The sequence below is a fragment of the Plecotus auritus genome, assembly GCF_963455305.1.
Source record: "Plecotus auritus genome assembly, chromosome: 8".
Taxonomy (NCBI): domain Eukaryota; kingdom Metazoa; phylum Chordata; class Mammalia; order Chiroptera; family Vespertilionidae; genus Plecotus; species Plecotus auritus.
Window position 1 is genome coordinate 142,847,875 of NC_137782.1, and position 8,996 is coordinate 142,856,870.

Genomic DNA, 8,996 nt, shown 5'->3' on the forward strand with positions numbered 1-8,996 from the left:
TAGCATAGGTAAGCAGGACAGGAACATGCTTCTTCTGGGTCCTAGACCCCTTGACCATCTGCCCTGCAGAGCCTCTAAGGAGAGGAAGGGTTGAGGCCCCTCTTCTCTGTAGCTGTGCAGTGTTCCCACATCCTCTCTGAGGTTGACTCCCCTGTCCAACCAGGTGCATGCTGCTCTTTTATTGTTCCCAAACAGTTCCCATGCCTCCCAACAAGTCTCATATCTGCTCGTTAAACATTTTGCAGAGAGATGCTCACTTATATGCAGGATGTTGTCCATATTATTATTCCCTTTTCATGATATATAAATCGAGGTCCTAGGATGTCAAGAGGCTTTCCGCAGGGACTCAGGAGTGAGTCCCTCACTATTTCCTATCTGAGTCCCAGGAGAGGGTAAAAACAATAAGAAATGGATGTCTAGTAGGCAACAGTGAGGCTGCATGAGCAGAACTTTTGTCCAGTGTCACCAACCAATACTATTTTGTTCCGTTCAATCTATGGGCATTTACTGAATCCCTGTTAGATGCTGTGCTAGGCCTAGAATACAAGTATGAAGAAAAATAGACTCTACTCTCAAGGCAACAGTCTATAACAGGGGTCCTCAAACTACGGCCCGCGGGCCACATGCGGCCCGCCGAGGACATTTATCCGGCCCGCCGGGTGCCGCTGCCTGTCCTGCTTAGCAGCCGACTCGTCCCGGGCCCGCAGTGCGCATAGGAATTTGTTCATAGTTGTTTTTTTTAAACTATAGTCTGGCCCTCCAACGGTCTGAGGGACAGTGAACTGGCCCCGTGTTTAAAAAGTTTGAGGACCCCTGGTCTATAATTTATTTCTTCCAATGGCCCAGGGAGAACCTTGTGTAATTTTCATTCAATATGCCAAAGACCCAGACTGGCAGGTGTGATATAAGTGCCTCAGGTAGACCAGAAAAGGCAGCTACAGTGAGTAGACTCAGCTGAAGGGATCTCAGAAAATTTCTGTGGTGTAAGGACAGATTTTACATAGTTTTTTTCCTGAAGGGCTCTTTCTTCTCCCTGAAGACACATGATTTTTTTCCCCCTTAAAGATATCTGAAAGATTTTGGCAGAGTTTTCTTCATGTTAATTTTTTCATCAAAAGCAAATCCTACCGACTGAATAAACAGAGGACAGTTGGAGGAAGTAGAAAGACACTAACCTGGGGTCATGTAAACAAGTTCTACACTTGGCCCTGCCACCAAGCAAATGAATGCCTTGTGCAAAGCAGTGTACTTCTCTGGACCTCAGTTTCCTCACCTGAAAAATGAGTCCATTGAACAAACTATACTAGTAACAGTTACTATATACAAACATATAGCACTTACTGTGTGCAGATTCTCAGGGCTCTGCACATATTACCTTACTTAATCCCCACCACTCTGTGAGATAGAGGAGACAAGAGCAGATAGAGCATTTTAGTCCCTACTTTACAGATGAGGAAACTGAGGCACAGAGAGATTTTTTTTTTAAATAGTCTTGCTCAAAGTCATGTAACTAGTAAGTAGCAGAGCTGAGATTTAGACACAATCTATTTCTAACATCTCTTGATCACAATGATGAGCTGCTTTCAACAACTGAGAATTAGATGGTACTAAAGTACCTCCAGGTCTACAAGGCAGCTTCTGCCCTCACCCAAAGGAAATTGCAGGCTCAAACATCACCTGGGACTTCCTGGTTTAAAAAGCAGCTGCTTGTTCCCTTAACCCCACCTGGTGCTTTCCCAGCACTGAGCTTCTGATCACATCTGCCAATCCCCGGGAATATGCGTCCCACCATCCTGCCCTCAGATCCAGCCCAGGTTTGCAGACTTACCTCAGACGTCACCTCTTCCACGAAGCCTCTCCTGGTCCTTCCAGTCAGACGTGATCTATTTTCCTTTGACCTGACAGTACTTGCACCTTCCTTATCACACACTCAACTTCTGCTTTTTCTATTGCAGTTGGGCTTTTACTTTCTTATCTCCCTCACACTCCGGCTGCTTTGACTTCTTGGGAATGCCAGGAGCAGTGCCTCGCACTGATAAACATCTGCTTGACCTTAAATTAATCTTCTCTCACTCCAGTGAAGGGTATACTCTGCAAAAATATATGGCAAAGAAAAGGGATCATTAGACTTTAATGTCTTTCCCAAATTTCACCAATTGATTTTTTTTTTATCAATTCCTGACTGACAGAGCTCAGCCCCAGAAGTGAGAACATCCTTTCAGTAACTGCCATGTAGCCTGTCTCCAAAGAGGTTTCTGAGTGTGAACATGTCAGTCTAAGACTGTTAATTGGACCTGCAGCTGCTCAAGGTCCACAAGGCACAGCTGCTGCGTTACCCCGGAAATGGAGAGCTGGGGATGATGTAGGCAAAGGAGACAGGGTCAGAAAAACGTCCTCGCTCTTTCAGGGCACTCAATTTTCACTTAAACTCATTGTCCTTACAGAGGGAGGAGGTGGGACCAAGGAAAGGTTAGCTGATGTGTTCCCATCTCCTTTTCCTCTCCCACACTTCATAGTTACAATGTATTAGAGAAGGGGGACTGTTATTTGGAATGTTGACATTTGCAAAGAGTTTAAGTTTAAATTATTCTGGTGGCGGGGCGGGGGTGGGGGGGGGAGAAAAAAAACAATCCTTTCTCCTAAAGACAGTAAAACCGGCCAGAATACAAATGCTCCCAACACTTTCAAGAGTCTCTTTTTACAAATAACCATGTATGCTATTCTATACAGTAGCTCAAAACACCACGACTAGTATTTGACTGGTTTTCAGCTCACGAACACGTGGATCTGGAGAACCGGAACCAGTGCTTTGGGGGTTAGGTTTGGAGGAAAAGAGAGTCTCCCAGGTCTGCCTACCTGCCCACATCAAGGCGAACCCAGAGCACCTCTGGGACTTAGACACCATCCACCAGAAAGCGGGTGAGTGTCTATTGTTCACTTGATCAAATCAGGTGCTTGGAAAAAAGTTGAGAAAAAAGGCAAAATGGGCCCTCCTTCTTCCTCACAGAGTAGTGTTTCTTCACTCTTTTTTTCTTTATCACTCCTCTAAGAAGTCTGTTTAAACTTTTTTCCCGATTGCTCCTTCTTGACAATTTCATGCCACAGATATACTGCATAGCTGTGTACGGTGACTCTTGGATGCCGCAACCCATTGTCATACCTCAGAATTTTGTGTCCCTCAAACACTGATCCACCCCTACCACCCGGGGGTGGTAGAAGGGGGCTGACACCCTTCCCTTGAGAAGGTATGTCACCGACCTGCCCTGTGGGTGGAGAAGCAACTGGACACTTCCTGGGCTGCCTTTTCCTCTCACGCTTCCCTCAGACCCAGTATGATCCTTGCAGACAAGAGCTAGAAGTCCAAGGGGACTGGGCAGCTGCTCTATGGAACCCCAAGGTGACCGGGCGACTGCTCTGTGGAATGCCATGGCAATGTGGGGGCATCAAGGCAGAGAGACTAACACCATTTCTAGAGAAATGGCATGTTTCAGTAAAACCCTAGGTTCCACAGTAAGCAAGTGTTGTGCTAACAAACACAAGACATGAATTAATGGGTAAAACTCTGGCATAAATTTATCCAAAGAATAGCATTACAGGTTTCAGAAACTGGTTATTCCATTGCCCCTTTTATCAGCAAAAGGTTATTAAATTGGGTTTTTTCTTCCATCTATTCATTTTTCCAATATTACAATTAACTTGAAAAACACACCTCAACTTCTGCACCTTCCCTTTTGCCTGAACACTTTATAGGCACATCATAATGACTGCAGTTATTAGCTCACTTTAGGCCCAAAAGAAGAAGGCTAACAATACATTAACATTTCCATTATCAATCAGAAAATTGCTGGTCAGCTCTTTAAATGATATATCGTTCAGCACATTAAATTCTTGAACTCAGCAAAAATGTATAAATACTTTTACTCCTGAAATTATGGTTTAAGAGAGACACATGGCAAGGGAAATGAAGTGAAGATAATCAATTCAGACTGCTGTAAATGGAAGAAAAATGGATTGCTATTTTTTTCCTTTATCTAATATAGTAATTGAGTGCCCATGGTACCCATTTTGATACCCATCTGATACCCATTTTGGTATTAAAGAAGTAACAATGAGTAACCAATCAAAAACTTCTCAGCCGTTGTCTTTGTGCTAGTGGTTAAGCATCTGTTCTACACACGCCACCTTGGGGGAGAGCTATCGGATATTTATCAACTGATATCACTAAACGGGGTTGTTGTCCTCTCACCTGTGCAACAGAGGCCTGATTTCCCTGTTTGAAATTCATGCCAATTCTGTACCAGTCACTGCAGATTCTACAGGTTTATTAACCTCCTAAACATTCCTTACTGCCCACATTGGGAGATCTCAACAGTGCTGCCAGGCAAATCTCCTCCCTAACACTAGTTTTCTTCACAAAATAGAACAAAGAAATGTTTTTGTTTTTTGTTTTTTTGTTTGTTTGTTGTTTTTTTTTTTTTTTGGTTGGCATTCCCTTAATAGTGTGTGTAACAGGGATAAGCAAACTAAGGCCTGTGGGCTAACTCCAGTCACCTACATTCGCTTCCCTATTGTCTATGGCTGTTTTCCCTACAAGAGCAGTGCTGAGCAGTTAAAACATAAACTGTTTGACTTGCAAAACCAAATACAATTACTGTCTAGCCCTTTACAGAAAAAGTTTAACTCCGTTTTGTGACATAGATTTTTTTAAAATAAAAAATGAGGGGGGCGGGGATTAAAACCTTTTTCTTCTATAGTTTAGAATTCAGATTTTAGGATTAATTTTAGAGCAGAATAATATATAATTGTTTTTCTACTCCTGGGAAGAAATGAAATTTGGAAATATAAACCCAGAAACTTAATAAAAACATTATTGGTAATGATATGAGTTGTATATCAGCCATCTGTTATTTTTATTGAAAAGCAATATTAAGTTTTCTCTTTGAACAATAACCATATAAGCCCATTATAGAACAGACTGGCATTTTCCTAAAGCATGGATGTTCTCTTAGCAAGGAAGCATGTTTGAGAAATGGACATAAAGACTTTTTTATACCTGTATATAAATTTAACAGTAACATTCCAAATGATTTCTTAAAGAATGTCAAGGCAAAAATATAGTGCAATTAATGTTATATTGTTGCTGAATGTGATATTATTTAAGGAGAATCAGAGATCTGAGAACATGAATATAGCTGTCAGTGGTTGCACTCACTGGTACAATAGTATGTTTACATCTAAATTTTTATAAGCGATATATACATTTAACCTGCTAATCTTTATTAAATACCTACTATTAAATATATTAAGTATATTAAATATCTACTAAGTAGCACTAAGACACAAAGCTATAAGAGACATTCCCCTGCTCTCAGAGAACTTAAAATACAGCAGAGAAGCTAAGATTTGCAAACATATTCCCTAAATGCTATTTCACATACTTTTTAAAATTTCAACATATTGAACAAAGCTAAAAGAGCTTTATGCTTGAGTTAAACAATTACTTGATTATCATAACTTTAACAGTATAAAAAATGCCAACTGCATGTGCCCTTAAAAAATTTATCTTTCCTTCCCAGGTGCTATATTGACTAAAATTCTACCATAGTGTAGAAATTCACTTCCTAGGCATATTTAGGTACTGGCATTTTTAAATATAAAAATTGTGCAACCTTGGGGAGGGAGGGAAATAGATCAACCAAAGGACTTGTATGCATGCATATAAGCACACCAATGGACACAAGACACTGGGGAGGGTGGGATGAGGGCATGTGACAGGGGGTAGGGGAGGCTGGGGGAAGGTCAATGGGAAAAAAAAAGGAGATATATGTACTAATATATGTAATACTTTAAACAATAAAAAAATATTTAAAAATAAATAAAAAAATAAAAATTGTGCAACCAATTATTACAATAGATTACTTTTATTTTTTCTGGTAACCTCACCTAAAATGGAATTGCCTATAGATGATTTAACATGTTGTCATGTTATTTATCAGATCACTTTCCACTATGAGAAATAGGACTCCAGCTCCAGCTTTATGTGAGAGATCATGAAAGAGACAACATACACAAAGTGGGTGTGGGAGGGGGAACCCAGTAAAATAAGCTTAACTCCTCGCAATTTATCAAGACTCGGTGTGTGTAAGGAGTTAATGTTTCCAAGAAAATCAAGAGTCAGAAGCAGAGAGAAAGGTGATCTCAGTTACCCCCACTCTCCTAAAAATCAATCAGAATCAATAGTTGTATCGAAGTGGGATGATGGTGATAAAGGGATAGAGAAAAAAAGAGAGATTTCCCATAAATTGTACGTTATTGATGACTGACCACACAGAGGCTAATATCCACAAAAGGAATAAGCATTTATAAATTCATGCATTAAAGCTCTGTTCTGCTCTAATGCAAAAATAATCCTTTGCTAACTTAAGATTTTTAAGCCCAAAGCATAATGCAAGGTACTGAAATCAAAACATAGTTACAGGGAATTCAAATGCCTTATTATTCATTAATAGGTATTAAAAACTATAATAAAGTAGAAGACTTCAATGAACGTATTTTAACTGACATTGAGTATAAATATGACTTGATTAAATGACTGTTAATTGCCTGTCCAGCTGTAGCTAATAAGTCTCCTCCAAATCTTAGCAATACATGTTATTTGCTTTCTACTTATTGGTTATATTTATGCATATTTGGTTATAACATATAATTATCTTGCTGGGATTGTTTTTCTCTTTTTACTTTCTTTGTGCCCATGTGTTTAGCTCTATGAAATTTTGTCACATGTAAAGTGTGATGTAACTATCACCACAATCAAGATACAGAACCACCAAGTGTTCCCTGTCTACCCTTCATAGTCACAACCTGTCCCTAACACCTGGCAACCACTGATCTTACCTCTATCTCTATAATGTTGTCATTTTCAAAGTTATATAAATGAAATCAAACAGGAGATATCTTTTTGTGAAGATTCAACTATTTTTTAAAGTACACACACATATATATACATATATATATATTCATACACATATATTTACTTGGTATAATATTGCCTCAGAATTTATAAAAATGTTGTAAGTTCAATTTAACTTTATATGAAAGACATTAGAGACAGCCCTGGGGATAAAATTGCCAGTGTGGACTAAAGGGTGAATCATTCACCACAGACAGCAGAGCTCTATGCTTTTTTTAATCAGAGGAGAGCCTGCAATAGAGGTACATGCCCTTGACAGGAATTGAACCCCGGGACCCTTTGGTCCGCAGGCTGATGCTCTATCCACTGAGCCAAATCAGCTAGGGTGGAGCTCTGTGATTTAAAAATGGTTCATGTGCCGGCTGGGTAGCTCTGATATACCAATGTTGAGCATCACCCTGATACACCAAGGTTGCGGGTTTCACCCTCGTCAGGGAACATACAAGAAACAACCAATGAACACATAAATAAGTGGAACAACAACTTGATGTTTCTCTCTCTCTCTCCCTCTCTCTCTCTCTCTCTCTCTCTCTCTCTCTCTCTCTCTCTCTCTCCTCTCTGTCCTTTCCTCTCTCCATCTAAAATCAATCAATCAATAAATATGACTCAGTAGCTCTGAGAAATTTAATTTTATAACGAAGCTCAAAGGCACCTACTATCAGAGTATCTGGAGCAAACCTCACAGCCCAGAGCGCTGTCTTTGGGAGGTGTCACTGGACAAAGGCAGCTTTGCTTCCCAAGGGCAGTGTCCCCTGCCTCCACTCGGATTTTCTAGCAACGAGTGATTCTGTGAGAGAAGGTGAAGATAAAGAGTTAATGACTTCTAACCTGGCCATAAATTAACCTGTTTTTTAACAAATCTGAAGAAAGAGGTGCTCAGCAGGACTAATGAACACACACATCTAAAAATAGCTCCTCATTTAATTAATGGACCACTACACAGTCACTCTAATTAAAGCTGCGGGCCAGCCTGAGGACAATCGGTTCCATGTTTTTCACCTTAAAACGTTCACTGAAACACTGAAATCATTTGAATTTTGTGTGAAAATAGAAGGTAGGCGGCTGAAGAGAAGGGTGCCAGAGGGGGAATTAATTTCATTTTAAGCAAAAAAGAGTCAGTAGACTGAAAGTCAAGCTGTGCAGAAGGTTAGGGTGATAAAGGGAGCCAGAGTGGCAAAAAGCTGATGTCCATTTTTAAGCAATTCCCTCAGACGGTCTTTGAAGGGGAAGGAGCCACCTGACACAGGAAGTATCCACCTCCGCCTTTGATTTAATTTTTTTTATTATTTTTTAAATTGTTATTTTTTACATATGTGTCCTTATTCCCCCATAACCCCCCACCCCGCACTTATGCCCAGTCCTACTTGGAGGAAGAATAGGTAGCTTTTCAGAGTGGAAGGATTTCAAGACTTGATTCTAAATGACAATAGTCAACATTTGTTGATGCTTATTTTGTGCCAGGAATTGCATTAACTGTGCTTATGCATATTACCTAGTGTAATACAACAAACCATTACACAGATGATAAAACTGAGGCTTTAAAAGTGATGTTCCTTGCTGAAGGTCCACAGCAAGTCAGTGGAGGAGCCAGGAAATAGACATAAGCCAATTGAGACACTGTGCTGCCTTACTGAATAGGAACAATACCTACTTCCAGATCCCCTGTGACCATTCAAGAGGGCCTGACACCTACTAGGTGCTCAATAAATGTTTCCAAAACATCTCCTCCACTGGCCTATGTTAAACCCTAAAGAAGTCTGCCAATGAAATTTGTTCCCTTTAGAGTAGACTTTGGGTCTCTAATAGCACTCTGAAAAACAAACAAAATACAAGCAGTACATATTATACGCATATCATGTTTCCGAAAACTCCTACCAGATTTAAAAAAGGAAAGTGGAATAAGAGACTTCTGTGCTCTAAAAGCCTTTCCATTTCCAGAAAACTAACATATTAGAAAATAGACATACCTCTTGTAGACCTGGTCTTTGATGGTATCTTTTCTACATTGGACACAATCTCTTTAAGT